The sequence below is a fragment of the Passer domesticus genome, chromosome 3 (genome assembly GCF_036417665.1).
Source record: "Passer domesticus isolate bPasDom1 chromosome 3, bPasDom1.hap1, whole genome shotgun sequence".
NCBI lineage: Eukaryota > Metazoa > Chordata > Aves > Passeriformes > Passeridae > Passer > Passer domesticus.
This window is the reverse complement of record NC_087476.1, coordinates 67,459,545-67,478,766: the sequence shown is the minus strand read 5'-3', so window position 1 is coordinate 67,478,766 and position 19,222 is coordinate 67,459,545. Positions and strand designations below refer to the sequence as shown.

The 19,222-nt window shown below is 40.6% G+C and overlaps 2 long non-coding RNA genes across 7 annotated transcripts; one reads left to right on the top strand and one right to left on the bottom strand.

Annotated features, from left to right (window-relative positions):
* The first annotated feature begins 103 nt into the window (after positions 1 to 103).
* LOC135296848 (uncharacterized) lies at positions 104 to 8,978 on the top strand. 3 transcript variants are annotated; one of them, XR_010358876.1, is made up of 4 exons: positions 104 to 1,304; positions 1,658 to 2,579; positions 7,919 to 7,966; positions 8,220 to 8,978. It is a non-coding gene; the product is annotated as an uncharacterized LOC135296848 (long non-coding RNA). The 3 variants fall into 3 exon arrangements; XR_010358875.1 differs by having other exon boundaries at positions 104 to 1,777; positions 2,372 to 2,579; XR_010358874.1 differs by having other exon boundaries at positions 104 to 2,579.
* Positions 8,979 to 12,846: 3,868 nt separating this feature from the next.
* LOC135296839 (uncharacterized) lies at positions 12,847 to 19,216 on the bottom strand. 4 transcript variants are annotated; one of them, XR_010358856.1, is made up of 3 exons: positions 19,049 to 19,216; positions 15,199 to 16,494; positions 12,847 to 14,569 (listed from the first exon to the last, which is right to left on the bottom strand). It is a non-coding gene; the product is annotated as an uncharacterized LOC135296839 (long non-coding RNA). The 4 variants fall into 4 exon arrangements; XR_010358859.1 differs by having other exon boundaries at positions 15,199 to 16,405; positions 19,049 to 19,215; XR_010358857.1 differs by lacking the exon at positions 19,049 to 19,216 and adding an exon at positions 18,887 to 19,021 and having other exon boundaries at positions 15,199 to 16,567.
* Positions 19,217 to 19,222: the final 6 nt, after the last annotated feature.

The window sequence follows — 19,222 nt, the reverse complement described above, 5'->3', positions numbered from 1 at the left end:
CAGCCAACGGGGGACGCGCAGCTGCCGAGCCCGCTTCTCCCGGCTGTCCCACGGCTCCGTGCCGAGCCCGCCTCTCCCGGCTGTCCCACGGCTCCGTGCCGAGCCCGCCTCTCGGGCTGTCCCCCGCTCCCTGCCGCCCTGTGGGTTGCCGCGCTGCCCGGTGTTCCTCCTGCCGGACAGTGCCGTGCTTCCTGAGAGGTCTTTGACCACCCCGCCCTGTGGTTCAGGGGCGCAGCTCAAGGCTGGGCTGCCCCCAGCTGTCTTCCCTTTGCGCAAGTCCAGCCGTGTTCATAGCGACAAACCACTTTGGAACGATTGCTTTGGTTTTAAAAGAGAACGAGAGAACCTACCCCACGTACACAAAAAAACTCCAAAAACCAAACCAAAAAAACTCACCCCCACTCAAAAAACCAACCACCCACACCTGCCATTTTTCATCTCCTCAGGCTACCAGACTGCTTATTTTCTGAATGACTTGAGAGCTGAGTTTTAGCTCTGGTTTTGTCTCTGAGGCACAGTTGTGATTTTAAGGGGTTTCAAGCAGATTTCAAGTCCATCTATTTGGTAAATATGATTGGACAGGTTCCTTGCCTTTTGGATTGCTGGTTCACCTGCATTTACTTCAGCTGTCAAGATGGCTTTGCAGAAGAACATGGCTCAGCAAGGGGTAAAGTTGACTCCAGTCTGGTGGTTGTGTTTATAAATCATCTCAGTGGGGTCTGGAACTGATACTCATTACTTGTTTGCTTTACTTATCCCTTTAAAATACATAAATTTTTATTTTACTTAATCTGTCATTCTGATCATCATCTAGTTGATGTGGCACTTAGGGAGATGGTTAGGGTTGGATTTAACACAGCTAGTTAATGGATGGACTTGAGGATCTTACATGTCTTTTCCAATTTATATTCTATTATTTTACCAGGCTAAGGGCAACCGGAATTTGCAAATTTTTACGAATTACGGTTTACAAGCTATGGCAGAGTCAATGGCTGTCACCCAGGATCATTTTGAAAAGGAACATCTTTATTAAAGTGTGTGTGCACTATTTATGCATGTGTCAGGTTTTTCAACCAGCCTCTCCAGAACACAGCTTCCAGTGGCTGCAGTCCTTAATGCTGCTGAGCTGTCCCTTTCTTGATCTGGATGAGCATTAGCCACAGCACAAGCTCCCCCACGTGGCAGCAGAAATTTTATTTTGCAGAGTAGACACTTGGGTTTGAGGGACTCATAAGCAAGAGCTCTGAACTTTGCGAAGGGCCTTGAGCCTGTGCTGGAATGATTTCATCTTTGCATGAGGGCAGGTAAGCCCAGGGTTTGGCTTGAGTAGCTGGGTCTAGCTTAAAGTCCTTTGAGTGGAGGAGAGGTGACAGACTGAGGAAGCCTGAGTGAAGGAGTACATGTGCCACAGAATTGACATAGTGCCATAACTCAGGATGGTGAGTTGTATTTGAGAAAATGAAGGAAAAGAGGAATAATTTGAAGGGCAAAGGAACAGCATGGACAGTGCAGGAACAAAGCCTGCAGGAGACAGGAGGATGTGTGGAGACCACAGAGTGTTTCTTTGGAACTGTGGTCAAGCATGGGGCTTTCCAAAGCTGTTTAGGAGTTTATCAGTTCTTCCACACCCTTCCAAACCCTGGTTTCTTCCCAGTAGATTCAGAAGAAAGATCTGTGATCCACTTTGCATAGAGAAGAGGGAACCTGCTACACCAGTGCTCTGCTTCCTGGGACACCTCTCACTGCAGATGAAGTACAAAAGTGTGGCTCCACTCAGGTATCAGCAACTTGCTGTCAGGGAGAGGTGGTTTCTTTTCATGTTCATAAACTCCTGTGGCAGCATCTGGAGAGGAAAGTGAATACCTGATAAGAAGGTGAGCCAAAGAAGATGAATTCTCAGCAAGCCTGGTGATCAGTTAAGGGTGTAATGTCTGTGAGAGCTAGAAGTGAGCAAAACCCCAGGCTTTAGTTATCATGTGCTACCTAATAATGTAAATGTGTCACATTTACTGGAGGTAGAGAGAATGGGATGTCTAATGTGTCTGCATAGCACCTACATTTGCTTCTGCAATGAACCATCCAGTTTCAGACCTAAATCTGGTATCTCTATTCTTTCTTACAACCTTTCCCTTGGAACTTCTTGCATGCACATAATTAATGAACTGATAGAGTAATTTTGTGTAGAGAATGGAATACTCCGAGGATCCTATTGATACAGAAATGGAAGGACAAAAGGGAATTGTTATTCTATATCTACCTGCTTGAATGTCCAAAGCCAACACTTACAGGCATCCTGTCAGTCCTCAAACATTAAAGGGCAAACTCAGAGTTCCGTATCTTATCTAGTCCCGTTTCATTGACACATTCACAGCCTCTTCCTGAACCCAAGGTCTACAGCTGTGTAGCTGAATTCTCATGTATCCACTGTCTCCATATTGAAGTGATCTGCTCTGCAAGTGCTCTCAAACACTCCAATGTGTCCCAGGGACTCAACAGCATAGCCAAAAGCAGGCATCTGCTTTTTGCAAGTGCTGTGAGACTTGCACTGCTTTCAGCTGGATCTGTGAGCTACTGTGGAGGTAAGGGTCAAGTTGTCTGTAGGCTAACAATTTAAATGTGGATGAGACAGTGCTAGAGGGACTGAGATTTATTTATTTAAGCAACCTAACTGAATGGGAGCAGAAACTGCTGCATGATGTTCTTAGGGGAAAAATGTGACCTGGCAAAATGAGGGCTTATTTGTCCCACTGTGAAAGCCTGTGGAGTTCTACAGTATTACACATACTTATCTTAAATACATGTTTCCGTGAGGGTTGTAAGTGAACCATGAGGCTGTAAGTGAAAATAGTTAGGAGGTTTTGAAGAGCCCTCAAGCAGTCAGGCTCAGCCAACCGGTTTAATGGATTTTAAAAGAGCTGTCCTAAATATTTTCATGCTTCCTGAGCACAGGTAGTTACAGATGGGGAATCCTTCGCTTCCTTCTTCTCTTCTGCAGCTCTGAATCTGAATATATCCCCTGTGACACAGAAGCAAGCCCCCTTATGTGGATAAGCCTGAAGTAATTGTATGCCAGTAACTGAATTTCTGAATTCATAAGTCTTTATACCAAAAAAAGATAGCTGGAGTATTATTATGTTTAAGGGGATGCTTAGTACTGCATCTCTGATTTCCACTAATAAGACTCAGATTATAAACTTGTCTCAAAATGCTGAGGTAAGTTCAGAGGTCAGCAGTGGTATTTCTCAGTTGATTGGCTAGGGTTTATAAGTACTTTTGGCTTTTTTTCTTTGTCTCTTGATTTTTTAACCTTTATATTGAACCTAGATCATAACTGATGATTTTTTGGTGTAGCCACAAGGATTAGAAATTATTTATGTTACTTTTAAACCAGAGATTACATGACTGTTTTGTACCAGAGCTTGAGATTTTTGATCTTAAAATGCCTCTTTTGCAAAAGAAGCTTCAGTTAGACTCAATAATTCTCTTTTCTTTACCTGTATGCCTGGTGTTCAGCTCATTGTGATGGAATAGTTTCTTTAAGCTAGTATTTGAATTCAAGTGTACCAGTTGTACTTTTCTCAAGTACTCTTATCTTTCATTTCAAGATTTTTTAAATCGCTCTTAATATTAATTAGTTAAATTTTCAACCATATTGAAAGAGCTGAGCTCTAGTGGTGTATCCTCAGTAGTGTTTAAGTTCTTTCACATGTAAGTGCTCCTGGTTTAGCATTTTAAATTTTGCAAGAATTTGAGACCTAAAGTCTCAGTATTTTTCAGCAAGGGTTGCTCAAAATGGTGATTCTGACTAGACATAAAGCCAAAAATAAATCAGTGACTCTTTTTGAGAAAAGCTGCTGTGAGCTGGCAGCCTGTTGGTCAAGGTCCCTGCAAGTACATCTTTGACTTTCTGTTTCCTGCTGTACCAGTGATTCACTGGCTTTTTGCCCTACAGCTGCTGAACTCAAGGTCTAGGCAAATGTTAAAAAGGGAAAAACATTATTGGATCTTCCTTTCCTATCATCTGCTGTCTTGTTATCATTTATAAGATACAATGTATTATGTTTTCTGTCTACAGAAAAAAACAGAATTAATGTTGTTACTAGGCAATTTCCTTGATCATCTCCTTGAGAAACTAAAGCAGTGTTCTTCTTGTGGAAAGGAATTATGGGACACAATTTCTTTCTTATCTTGTTGTGTCTGCTGTTTGACTTGGTAGAACAATTGCACTCTGGTTTGCTGGTTTTAGTAATGCTCCTACTATGAGTACAGATCATGGTGCTGGCGCCTTGGTGAGAAGTAACAGCATCACTTACTCTGCAAATACAGATATAAAACTTACTCTTTGTCCAAATATGATCATAATATTTTTGAAGTGTTTTTTCTTCCACATAGGGCTTTAAAGTATTTTGTCCAGTGTAGTTCAATTCTTTTCAGATAGGATTCTTTGGCTTTATGTCCAGACTTTTTCTGGCCTCCCTGTTGAGGCTCACAAGAATGTGTCAGACAATGCCAAAAGTATACGTTGGGTTTTGGTTTGTACATACTGGAAACTGGTTTCTATTTTAGCTTCCAAAAAGGGTGTTATAACTGACAGACAGTAGAGGGTTTTAAAAATAGCTTCAACATGTCACTGTGAAGCTGGCAGCTTTGTTGTTTGTTCCTTCTGACAAAAGGGTCAGGAGAGTCAAGCTCTCTGTCAGCGTTGAAAGCCTCATCAGGAGAGCAGTGCCAGAGTGTCCAGGAGTGACTGGGACTCCTTGGATACCTCTTTTCTCAGGTGGATGTGTAAGAGGCCTGATCCCTACTGGGAAATTTTTCTGTCCTTGATGAAAAGCTGGACTCTTATGGTACCCCCATTTAGGTACTCAGAAACTGTGGCTCTCAGGACTTGAAGTCCCTTTTAAATTATTTCAGCAGGAATGTCTAAGGCTTAGACAGGTCCAAACCCAAACACTATAGAAAAAAAAAGTCTAAGTATAAAGCAAAGTTTAGATTCCTTCTCTACAGTGTCAAGACTGTTACTTGGTTTCAGAAATCTGTTTTTAGGAAATTTTTTAAGTTGTTAGGAAAAATGCCAAGATTCATGTGTGCAAAAGAGAGGGATGTTGCTCAGCTATTTTTGAAGAGGGACCCCCAGATAACTATTATTGGTGGCTCTATTGAGCCACCTACTCTACTTCTGTGATCTTAAACAAGTCCTGGGAGGCTGGCCAAGTCCCTGAGCCATATCACATACTTGGCTGCATAACAAATGCATTGCAGAGCTCAGCTTATACTCATGTGCTATGAACGAGGCTCTGGAGAAATGCGAGCAATTTATTGGATATAAAAATGCTGACAAGTGCTATGGATTGATATGGGATTACTGCAAATCGCAGCCCAAACGTGTACATTAGCAGATCCTCAAAACTGTCTGCTTCAGGAGTGTAACTGGGGATGATGAGGTCCAGAGCCCTGTTTTCTTAGGTGCTGTGTATGGAGAGAGGGAGAGAGGAACTCTTGTGTTTGGAAAGCAGGTGACTTTCACTACCTGTATGCTTTCAGGTTCCCTATCCTCTTTCGAACAGTATTTTGAGAAGCCATGCAATGCCAGTTTCACAGGGCAGTCGACAAGAGCTGAGGTCAGGAATAGATCTGCAATTGTTACTGTTGGTGACTCTGGCCATACCGTGGCTGTCAGCACCGGATAATGGCCTTTGCCCTGACACCTCAATGTTTGGAAGGGAGACTCTCAGAACAATAAGAATCCTGTGTGGGAAATACTGCTGAAGAAGATTTTTTTTCCATGTTTTAAATTAAAGACTAGGTAAAGCAGATCTGAGATCAGATGAAAGTCTCATCCTATAAAAAGACATAGATAAACAGGGTAGATGTGGTAGTTGGCAATTGTGGAATATTGAATGGCCTCTGTTGGTAACCTCAGGGAGCCCATACAGAAGAATCAAATGACTCAGAGTATTGGTATCTGGGTCACTCAGTGCTACGTTTCTGATATGGATCCTTCATTTTGTCAATATCTCATATCAGTTTGTCTGTGATGAAGACCTTTGGAGCAAATACACAGGATAATGTCACTTTAGTTTCTACTGTGCCCAAGTATCATCCTTTTTAATAGAGGACAAGCACCAAGTGTAAATTTTCCTCTAGTTTTAAAGAGGACCTCTCAAACACAAGGTTGAAGCACACTTAGAAAATAATGGTCCAGAGGGAGCCACTGGAGTTGCCCACAAGTTGTTGTGAACAAGTGTTAGGTCCATGGACCCGCCTGACAAATGGAAATCCTCTCCCCTCACATGCACACTTGGCTGTTTGCACCAGCATGAGGGATATTTTATGCTGCTACCTAAGCCTCTTGGGCTCAGCAGTATGTGTTCATGTCTGAAACTGTCTCTGCTTGCAGGCTGGGGGTTTTCATTCAAACCAAGCAACTCCAAAAAGGCTGTGATCAGACTGCAGAAGGACACATTAAGCTTTTAGACAGCAAATCAAGAGTTGACCCTGTCATTCTGTTTCAATACATCCTTAAATATTTAATCATGTGCTTTTCTGAGTTTATAATATTCTCTCCTTCAAACAGCTTTTCCTTTTTCCATTAGTTCTTCATATACTGGCTTTCTTACATCCATCAGTGTCTTGCTACACTAAATTATGTTGAATTTTATCTTGAAATATAAATACTGAAGTGTATTTCCATGTGTCACTAAGAGCTTACTGGGACCCCAAGTTAGCTCTGCAACAGCTGAGGCATTTGTTTCCATCACTTTTTACTGCGGAAAATCAAACCAAATTACTCAGACTGACTCTTGTCCCCATCCCTTATGTAGCATTAACTCCATGCAATTTTTAAGTGCAAAATCTGAAAATAAATGTTTTATTAACATAAGAACTCTTCTTGCCCTTTAAATTTCAGTATCCCCTGTGACCTGAGTTAATTCTGTTCTTGTATTTTCTTTATTGTAAGATGAGAAGCTCTAATTACATCAGACGTTGCAGATTTTTTGTGTGCATACTTGTAATACAAATATGTATTATTATACATAATTCTAAGAACATACTTATACACACATATGTATATATAGATAGATAGATAGGTATATCTATTTATATATATGTGTATGTTATTTCTTCTTTTCCACTGACGATATGAAGTCAGATACACACAGTGGATTAAATAAGTTGCTATGGAAGTGAATGATACTAAATGATTAAACAGCTCAGCTGTCTGTGGTCAAATGCAGCATCTCACCAAACATTTCTCCAAAATAAAAATTCTTCCAAGGCATGATTTATAATTTATGTCACAAATCCTAGCTAGATGGTGACAGGGGTGTGACAGCCCCCTTCCAAGCCCGCAAAATCTCCGCTACCAGTGGATATTCAGCGTGGAAACAAAAGAGCATCACCTCGGGTCCTGGGGTGGAACTGGGTACCTTTATTCGATGGCAAAACTTCTCCTCCTCAGCGTCCCAGGACACTGAACTGGGGGCAAACAACAGCTTATATACCAGGGGAGGTCTCAAGGGAGGATACAATCTTTAACTAATCAGGAGAATTGGGAGTGAAAAACAAGGCAGGGAATGTATAAACCAATAAAGAATTTCAAGGGAGGAGAACAGCTTCAGTGAACTAATACAGTTTGGAGAAATACAAAATTGGCAGGGAAGTTTCTCGAGGGAAGGCAGGTTAGGGGAAAGATTGACATTTAATGAAAGGAGGAGTGAGGAAAGTTCTGGGGAAAGGGCAGGGACAAAAAGGACAGCATAAGGAAATTACAAAATTACAAATCAAACAGTAAGCATACTAATAAAACAAAAAACACACCACTACAAATTTAGACTTGTAAAAAGGTTTCCTGGATAGCATTTTTTCCCATGTGCAATGTGGTTTTAAATCTACTTTCTGATCTACCTTTCTGCAGTTGTCTCAGAAATGGGCTTGGTGACAGATGGTGACAAACTGCCTGAAGGTGAGTAGACATTTTGACTCTGTAGCATACATCTCCAGACTGGTGAGTTAGTGTCCAGCATGGTAATGTCAGAAAGAGGAAGTGGGGTGAGAGAATTGCTAATCAAGAATTACTTGCGCTGGACTCACAGAAGAAAAACTAGTCAGCCAACTGCCCAGACTGATTCCTCTTATTCCACAAGTACTTAAATCTCTTTTTAGGAGAGATTTTGTTCAAGTAGAACATCTTTTGAAGTTTGTTTTTACCTGAACAGGAGCAGGATCCATGTCCTATGCACATTAAGTCCCACTGGTGAGGATACCAATACATGAAACTGCATTCCCTCTCTTGGGCCAACACAACCTCCAATGCAGTGCACTTTGGTAACTGGCGAAGATATTCTTACCACTACACTCCATCGACCTGGCCATCTTGCTACTTTTGTATGGCTCTTTTGTTTCTTTAGTTTTCTGTAACTGCAAGTACAGGAAACTAGCCTGGGCCAGTTCCAGCCCACTGTGAGCTGGCTACCCCATTCTGGCACCAGGCAGTGATCCTTAGAAAATGATACTTTTGTCTACCAGTGAAGAACTACTACAAGAAGGGTTTGCCTTATGTGAAAACTGAACTCTGAGACTCTGGATTAACTTCTTCGCTGTGTCGCTGTCAACCTGGGTGCCTTTGGAGCCTCTTTCACTTCTGATGGGATTTTCAACAATATCTACAAAAAAGAGGTGCCAAATTTCTCATTCGCACTTAGTGCAGTGATTAGCACAGTACTACTTTGTTTTCTTTTGGAATATGCTTAATGTCTTGAAATCCAAAGAGAAAGAAGTGGATATTACTATTTACTGTGCTTAGAATTGGGGATATCCTATGAATATTCTCTCTAGAAGAATGACCTTGAGAAGTTAATTTCTCCATTAAAAGCTACAGTTTCATGTTATGACTTATATGCATGTATTTTACATTATGGACTACGTGATTTTTGTCTGATTGCTTTAAATAATGAATAAATTCAAGAAGACTGAAATCTGTTCAGACACCTAGTAATGATGCAAGAGCAAAATTCATCAAGGTGAAAGTTGACCATCTGTTATTTTTTGTGTTTCTGAGAACTGTGTAAATTGCACACACCAGTGTGTCTCCTGGCTGACCTACAGTCCCTTCAGTGCAGATGCCATGTTGGTGTCTCTCTCCCTCCTCTGCTTTAGGTCTCTTGTTGATGGCAGCAATGATCTTCATGCAGCGTCACCGACATCTCAGTCCAGTTGCCTTCCAGTCTGTGGCTGCAGCCAGTATCAGTGGCCACCTGCAGCCAGCACTGCCTTTGAACCATGCCTTCACTACCAACCACAGCTGCGAACACATTATGGGGCTAAATGGACCTTGGGTCTCACCCAAACATTTTTGTCCTAACATTACTAATATGTCTAAGGGAGCATATGAGAACATGAAATTATACCTCTGCCATTTGAAGTGCAATAATTTCCCGAGCCAGGGACAGCAGTTTATACCCTCAAACATCTTTCAATGGCTCTGTCCAGTAGCATTTTTAATTATGCTGGTATAAACTTAAGTATTTACAAAAGCATGCTAGCATTGATTGCTACAACTTATCTACACGTGGCATGAGGAACCACATCCACTTGTTTGTTCTGAACCTTCTGGTTGGTAGTAGTTGAATCCAATGACCCTTCATTCTGGTACTTAAGGAAAGGACAATCATCCTTTGTTCACCCAGTCTGACATACTATTCATCTTTGTAAATGTTCCTGCAGTGTGAAAACAAAACACTGATTTTATTCTCAGAAATAGCCGTTGAAACCAAATATTTTTTAGCCTGGATGATCAAAGTAAGCGACAAGAAGTGACCTGCGTTTATGAAGCTTGCCCTGCTCTTTATCTTCCAGATAAGACTGTTGATTTAGGTACAAGTTGTTGTTCCTGTTTTCTAAATTTGAGTGTCCAAGTTATAAGAGTTTTGCATACTGTTTGATTGGCCTTTCAGGGTTATTTAAAAAAAAAAAAAGAAGATGGGAGGTTGAGGTTTCCACAATCAGCACTGAGTCAGGCTCATGAGAAGCAAGTCTGCAGAGGGAGAAGGTAGAATTTTTCATATAAGATGTTTTCTTACTTTAACCACACTGCAACAGACTGTAATGAAAACTCAAAAAACTTCCATCAGCCTCTGGCTCTGTGCAAACCTACGGGGGACATTTGTGTTTGCCTCATAGGCAGAAAATCATTTAGAGGCTGGGAGTTTATTCCCTGGGGTCATTGAACTTCCAGAAAGATATGAACAAAATGTGAGTGTGTTCCAGAATGATTTGGGCTTCAAGCATGCATTGAGTAATATTTTTTTCTACCAGAAAAGAAGGGGTGTAAGAGGTCTTCCTATATGAAGGTCTTTAAGAGACACAGAACATTTTTTGCACAATACCGAATATCAGATGCAAGTTCAAGCAATCCTGGATGTATGTATTGCAGCCCAAGGTTCAGGTATGGTTTATTTAGGATAATTGCCCAGTAGGGTAGCTGTCCCTTTCTGGAATGCACTGGGAAATCTACAAGTACTACAAGTATCATCTTGTAAGATTTCTGAGTACCTCTGTCAAGACTACAAATACCTTAAATTTTCCCTGTCTTCATAGTCGGCAATCTGCTAGACCTCAATCTCATGCCTATGAGTAATACTCTTACCCCAGAGCTGGACTGCTAATTAAACAAAAAAATCCCTTATATCTCCAAAATAATTCAGCTGAATAACCACCTGTTACAGAATTATATATGTTGATAATGGTTTTAACTCATGGGGGGAGGTATTACTTGTGTTTTCTTCTTGTTAGTGTCAGCTGAGTGCTAAAGACCCTTTCGTGCTGGATGCAAAACATACCCTGTACAAAAGGAACATCTTGCCATGGTTTTCACCCTCAGCAGTGGAGAATTTTGTTGTGTTTGTAAGAGGCAAAAGAAACAGTAAGATGTCTTTGGGCACTTTGTCTCATATGGGACAGTGGTTTTGGAGTGCAGCCAGCTGAATCTCAGCCACTCTCAAAAAATCCCTGTTGAAGAGAGACCAGAAAAAGATTCCTGACACTCAAGTATGTTGTGGGAGTTCCCATAAATTGAAACTTCAGTTGCCATTATTCTTGGTGCTATCACGACTGCACAAATGGTTCTGTACCCACTGCCTTTCTCCTCTGTGTTGTGAAAATTGGTGCCTTACACAGAGCTTCCAGATGAAAAGATTAAGTTTAAAGTTTCCTCATGGAAAAAAAATTTATTTGATAGAGTCCATCTTTTAGAATCTAAAATTTCTTGCACTTGGTGAACCTTTGCTGAATGTCCAGAATCCTGAAGTAACCCCACAGCCAGGCAGACAGGCCAAGGAGTCAGGGAGCCTGGGAAGCCCCAGCCTTCATTGATGCTGATATCTGGCTTGGCTGTTGGTAATAGAGGGAGCTTAGCTGAGCCATTCCAGTGTCTGAGCAGCTTCCTGCTGCCTGGAAAGAATAAAAAGATTTCATCTAATTCAGACTGAAACCAAATTCTGAAAAAAAATGAAGTTTCCAGTTAGCAGGAAACCCCCTTTCCTGGCTGTCCTCTGTTCTAATGTGGATTACTTCATCCTCTTATCTAAACTCGGGACACTTGTGCTTCTTGATTTTGGAGTTTCTGCACACAAAGGAAATATATAAAGGTAGGAGATTACAATGATTGATTTAATGAGAAGCACAGGAGGGAATTACCTACATTTAAGGTCCTAATGTGTTTCCTAACACGGTTTCTCTCTAAATAACTGGGTAAATCAGATTTTAACAGATGGTGTTACATATAGTTCCAGAAACAACTTGAATACTGTAGTTGGAAGGGAATTTAGTCTGTCAAAGTCTAGATTGGTTTTTAAATCAAATTTATAGTTATAACTCTATAAAATATGTAGGCCAGAAGCAAAGGTTAAATGTCCTTCTCACATGACATGTAACACAGGCAATAGATTTTTACCTGTTTTCCCCACATTTATAGCTGTCATTCTTAGAGCAGGAGGAGGCTCCTGCAAAGTGGTGAGGCTGGCTCTTATGGGAGAGGACAGCGGCCTTCCACACAGCAGGGGAGGAGGAACTGTAGAAGGTGGAGGCAGCTTGGCCCTTGGCCAAAAGGGGGAACTCAGAAGCTGGAATGATTTATAAGTTCAGCAACTTTATCATCATGTGATTGAAAATGAGGGACTCTTCCATCAGGATGCTTATTAGAGCTCCCAACAAAGGTATGTACTCCTGTGTGTTTTGGTAACGGGACTGAGCTGAAGGATTTTGATGAAGCACACTACCATCCACTAGAATTAATAATCACATGGAATACCAAAATCAGGTAAATAATTTAGGCATTGGTTCTGTGTTGCATTGTCATTTCTGAATTGTCATTCGTATGTGCTGTTTGCAATACCTTGTAATTCTTACCTCCCAATCTCCACATTCCAGTCTTTTGGGATTTGTCATTCTCTTGCCCTCAGGAAGTAACATACTTACACTCTTCTCTTGCTCCATCAACCTCTTCACTCTTTGAACACTAAATATTGTTTATGTATTGAATAATAGATGTGTTATATATTCACCAATTATTCTTCCTTTTCATTCCATCTTGGTATATGATGCTTTTTTTTCCCTGGATATTCCAGTTTCTTTGATAATAGCTATTATTATTCTTGTAAATCATGTCTTGCATGTAAAATAAAACATTTTCTACAGGCCCCCCTTTAGCCAGGGCCACTTGGATTTGAAAGGTCCTCCATCAAGACTCAACAAATGTAGGTTAATTCCACGGTCACAACCTCTACATTAGCTCAATTTTCACGAAAGAAACCAGAGGAAGATACAAATGAGGAGCAACAACTTAAAGAAGATGTAGCATCTTTTTATTACTTGATTGATTCTACATGCAAAGAACACAGTCTGTGTTCTGCGAAATGACAGAATGTAATAAAATGAATGTAATCTGCAAAGGAAAAGACATGGCAGCAGAAAATATTGAAAAGCAGTCACAATAACAATTCAGGTTAATGAGAACTATTAATAACACTGGTGTAACTGAAACTTCTCAATAGCAGTCCAGCAAGTGGAAGCATTTGTATAAAACAGCCAAAAATGAAATATTTTGCAAGGTATTTGATCTTATTTGATTTCTGGAACACATGCTGAGAAATTATAACATGTATAAATGGAGAAACACCATGAAAATTTGATTATCCTAAGGGTCTGCCTTGGCATATTTACTGGAAAGGAAATTTTAGGAGAAATGACAGCCAATACTCATTTTATTTCTTTCATTTAAGTACTGGTACAAAGGAGAAAAAAAAAAAACACCTTAATCCAGGAGTTGTACCTGTGTTTTTTTAATATATTCTTTTGAGAGTTTTGCTCTACCTGACCTCAAAATATTCCACAAGAAGACATAGTATATTGTCATGAATGCTGAGAGTACACCAATGATGCTTCCTTCAGAGACAATAAAAACAGACCACTCTCAAAGATCTTGGAAACGCTGGATGATGATGGCTTAAAATCCAGTTGACAGGAAATGGAAGGTTAGTGCTGGATATGAGATAATAAGCAGATTGAGGAGAAATGCTGATTTATTATTGATCATCAATTTATCAGTAACAACTTGAAAAAAGGTATACTGAAAAGATAGAGGATTCTGGAAATATATGCCCAGTCTACGTGCTAAAAAAAATCTTAAGAGCTTTGTTGTAGAAAAATACAAAATGGACACAAAAGGTCAATCTGAACTGAGAGTTCAAAAATGTCAGGGATTAGAGAAAACAAACACCCATTCCCAGAGGCTCTGATGATACCAGGCAAAACTGCCAAATAATACTTCTAAGCAAAGCCATAGGGGAAGACTTTCTCAAAAGCAGGTCAACGACTACGAACATGTGGCTTGTGCTTCTGGCACCTTCACTTGAAATGAAGAGCAATGCTCAAACCAGAAGGAGCCCAGCACAGGTAGGAAGAGCTTCCTGCTCCTGCCTACAAGACACAGGTTGGCACAGACAGCCTGCAGACCGCTGCTGTCAGTAAGAGGTCAGCAGGCACTTTTTCTACTTTCCATTGCAGCTGTATGAGTGCCAACGAGAAGGCAGAGTCAGAAAAGACTTCAGCAGTAGCTGGCATTTTATCTGCAGTTTTTGGAGAAAGTACTCAGGGGAGGGGGGAGGGGGGAAGCACTAGATCCTGACATTTTAGAAGTAGCTGTGGTGAAGTTCTCTAACAGAAAATGTTTTATGTTTTGGGGTTAAATGCTCAGAAATTTTGAAATTTATACTAATGCTATGTAATGACTACTTCAAGGTGAAGTATACTCCATGTTTGTCTACAGAGAGCTATGTATGTATGGCACTTCCCACAGTTCTCTGTCATAGTGGTTACTTTTCTTTTTAAGTGCAGAAGGTTTGGCAGTCAACTTCCTAAGCTCAGAGGCACTTAGCCTGTTGAGAACAACTCTTAGACCTTTAACAAGACCAAATTTCTTTCTTATTTCCTTGTCTTCATCTTGACATGCTTCTTCATAATTTCTTTTTTGAAAGTCTTCTTTGGATGAGAATGTAGTCTTCCTGAGGAACTGAAATGGGAAAGAGTAGAACTTGACTGTCAGGAAGTGAGTGTTGAGTAGTCATTTTCTTCCCACCCCAGTTTATTTTCACAGCTTTTTTCTACAGTGTTGCATACCTTGGGCATGTGGCTTTGCAAGAAGAATTTAATTCAGGAGGGATCTTGCATGCCAGTCCCTCTCTATTCTTCTGTTGTTACCTTAAAAAATGATCAGGATGGCACTCATCACCTGTTTTCAGAAACCCAACCTTCTCCCTTGGGAAATATCTTGCTATTATATTAAATTTTGCCCTACTCTTCTCTAAATAGCAATGGATCATAATGCTTTTGTTCTGTTCAAATATTAGAAAAATCTTGGTATAACTCAAGACGTATTTTTTTCTCAGTATTATGTAATTATAATTTTTAAAACAGTAAAGTGAATGTTTTTTTAAAACATTAAGGCCTGCAAGCCTTAATTTGATTTCCTCTACAGTGATGGTATCTGCTCAACTTCTGTTTAACTTCCCCAGAAAAACTGAAAAAAAAAAACCAGGTCACTCATCTTGCACAGCCTGTTACCACTACTCTGAATACTGCACTTTGCATTCAGCTGTGTCTAGCAGGAGAGCAATTTACTGTTCTTGCACAGATGCTCACCTGATCATCATGGGTTGCCACCTGCTGCCTTTTCCCAGCAAGATGGGAGCAGTTCTCGGGATGAGAGATTGTAGTCCTCTTGTGTGAAGAGAAATGCATTTCATTTGATGTTTTCTTTTGGGCTGTGGGGGTAGCACAGGCTGTAAGACATTTGATGTTCTGTTTCACAGCATCTTCTCTCAACAGCAGTGGATGTGAATCTTGGAATGTTAGTTTATGGACAGAACAACATATAATGAGGCAAATTACAGTCTTCATAAACAACATATGGTGGCCAGATATTTTCATTTCTGCTGCCAGGTCTTCATGCCTCATTACATGTAGAACATAGACTTGATCATTATAGATCATTAGAGCATTTCCCTTAAAGAGAGGAATTTCTGGTTCTTCTCCAATAGGACTAACAGATGAAAGTGTTAACATACAATCCTTATTCTTGATATTGGTGAGTGACATTAAAATTTCTGAAACAGCACTGTTAGATGACTTTAAAATAAGAGGATAGAATCTTACTGACTCTCCATCTGGCTCTTCTTGCACAAGCTCTTTCACTGGGGTTATTTGGGAACATGTCTCATCTTCAGTTACATCAGGACTAGAACAGTGTCTTGTTAAGTCTGGGCTGCTTGGTGTTAAAGACTTCATAAAATTGTAACAGATGGATATAGAACTCTTTTGCATCTCTGTTACTGGCCATATGTAAATTACAGATTGTGTTTCTGTAGCTTGCCTTGCTTCAGAGACCCTTCTCGCTGCAGCTACAAGGAGTTGCTGTAGTTCAGATGGGAAAAAAGATAGTGGTATTGATGTGACTTTGGCTTGATGTGGTATCTCTAGATGATGTTTTAAAATCTGTACCTGAGGCTCTTCAGTAACTTCAAGAGGATCAAAGATTTCAGAAGCAGGTACTTTGTCTTCTTGGTTAGCATGACTTAGTGAGAAACCTCTTTGCAGAGAATGCTTTGCAGCCAAGTTTTCATTACTTTGAGCCTCAAAATCGGGTGAGAACCTTCCTCTGCCAGCAGAGGACATGACACTGTTTCCTAGCATGCCGACTCTTCCTCGCTGCTCATTTGCTGATCCTCTCCCAGCAGGGCAGACGTGGCCCTGGTACCCACCTCCTAATGAGCGCTGTGGTTTGACTCAATGGGTCCTGCTTAGACAGATAAGCTTTTGTGAAGGGGCAGTTGTACACGTTGTACTCTTTCTGCAGGAAAGAGAACGCAAAAGGAGTTTCAGCGGGTCTCATCTATTTTCACCTCTTTCCTGAGGGCTTCACTTGTGCAGCCTGGCAGGCTTACAATAAAAGTGGACAGAAATTAGCATGTGATTACATGTTTGCAAATGCACACAGATTTTTCTTCATGACCTCAAAGAAAATCAAGAAACAGAAACATGTCATGTTAAGTATTAACTACAGCTCATCTAGCCAGTAGAATTTTTCTGCAATAGCAATTTGCTGTCAGATACTTCCAGTCTCAAGCTGGCAGTGAGTTTCTGCTTGCTTCCATAGGAATTTACCCAATACTGCAAGCTGCTGGTGGACAGGATCTATTTTGTTTAGATATAGCACTCTCTCATGACAGAAGATACAATCTTCTTAGACACAACACCATTGAAATCAATGCACATTTTTAATAAAAATGGTCTGAACCAAAGGCCTTTACAATCAGTTCTGTACTTTGCTCGCAGAATGCTTTGACAACAGCAGCCAACCCCAGCCTACACTACTCTCTGCTGTAGCAGATTCAGACCCAGTAGCTTTGTCATAGCTTTTAATAAAGATGTAAAAAAAAATTTAAAAAACAAGTTCAGATGTTTATCTGATATATATTACAATCTTCTAAGCACCAGTAAAATTGTAAAATGCTAAACAATAATAAAAGCATAGTTGAATGAACAGGAGAAGGAAACATGAAATTTAAATTTGTATTCTTTGTAAATTTGAGAGAAATCAACAAATTATTTTGAATTAACTGCTGCTTCTCCAGTGGTTATATTCTCCTAGGAATAATGTACTCATCACTACAGACTTGATTTTGTAGAAAGGAAACATACACACTCATGTTATTTGCATGTCAATCGCACAACTCTAAGGTGTTTTTTAGCCTTCCTAAACATGAAAAATCACAGTGAGTTTCACCTCCATAACAGAAGAGGTTCTACAGCTTAACTTACAAAAAGAAATGTAATAAAGGCAAGGTCAGTGAGCTTCTGTTCAGGATCATGAAAATTAAATTTTCTGAGTCCTTTTATCTAGCAAAAATGAATAAACTGAAAAATAAAATGACATTTCATCCTTGTCTAGGCCGTATCTCCTGCATTTATGATGCATTCATCAAGATGTAATTACTCAATTCCAGGACTCTAATCAAGAATAATTAGAAATAATTATATCAGCAAGTTATTTGAATAATCAATTCTACATAGGAGGAGTGAGGCCTTCTGTAGAAGCAGACTCTAAATCAATTCCTTTACTTTATCTGATGAGTGGGGGTTTTTTTGTTCTGCTTTTTCATTTCTGATGTTTTTACTACATCCAGCACTGCAGTGTGATAAAGCTGGGGCCAATCTTCTGATCTAGAAAGTCTCTTAGCATCTTAAAAAATGGAAAGTTTCAGAAACCTAGAGACACAGCAATTAAATTAAAATTCAAAAAAAAAAGGAAAGAAATAAAAGGGTTTATATTTTTGAGCTAGAAAATCCTGGTTAATTGTGAAACCAGCCAAAAAGAGGTAAATATCACTGCAGAAGAGGAAGTCTCTGATTCTCAGAAGTCGTAGCTTAACTGTGAAAGCTCTGAACTGACTGATGTAGTGATGGAGCTCATCTAGTAGTCTCCAACTTTGATGATTAATGTGCTGTACCTTACAGTGCACCTCTTAATGTACAGTAGTGACCTTGGTTGTGTCATTTTGTCAGTCCTTGAGTTTAAGACATTAACCCTTGTGTCATGGGTCTCAGGGTTCCCAATAAAACTGAAAAAAGAATTACTATATTTACATGCCTTAAAATGTCCTTATTTACACACACACCAAAAAAAAAAAAAAAAAAAAAAAAAAAAAAAAAAAAAAAAAAAAAAACCACAAAAAAAAACTGAAAGAAATCCTTCTGTTTTTCTTCCACCTTAAAACATGCAGCCTGCCAAGTAGGATTTCACACTTAGGAGCTGAGCAGTACAGATTTCCCTATTACTTCGATTTCATGGATATAAATCTTTTCCATCTGAAATGGTCTCACAATCTCATTTTTATGACTGTGGCTCACCATTGCCCTATCTTCACCAGAGATGAAGACAACAAAGAGTCTTACAATTAAATGAGTAAAATTCGTATTTCACATTTCCTTATTTTTGATAAAAATGTATCATGCACATGCAAGGTGTCCTTCTAGCCCAGTGCCTGCCTCTGATGGTGGCCAAAAGCGAAGGCCCAGCAGTAACCTGAGCAGAGGCCATGCACATGGTGACAATTCCCAGGCTCTGCGAGTGGGGGGCACAGGGCCCTCCCGAGCCAGCAAGGCTCTCTCCATGGGTTTCCTGCTGGCTCCAGGCCCTGCTGTGTAGCTCCCTCAGTTTTCCCATCAGCTCCCACCCCACAGCGGTGCCCATGGGGCCGTGTTTGGGGCCAAGCCCGGGTACAGCCAGGGTGGGCTGGGGGAACGGAGCAAGGGGCTGAGGTTTAGTTACCGTCACAGCCAGAACGCAGGCACCGGGCTGCAAGTGCAGCCTCCAAATGCAGCAGCAACTGCCAGCACTGCAGAGAGCCTTCCAGAACCTTCCAAAGGCTGCTGGACACCTGCTGCACTGACTCAGGGCGGAAAGTGGGCAGGAGACAAAGACACCACTCACCCAGATCTTCCCCTGGCAACAGAGAGAGTGTATTCCTCAGCCCTTCCTTATAAAGGGCATTAGAAAAGCCCAGTCCGGATACTTTCATTGGTCTGATCTCCACGCCCCCTCAGGTTCTGGCCCGGGAATGCTGCGGAGCTGGGACTGGGCCAGGGCGCTGTCACTCAGCCCAGG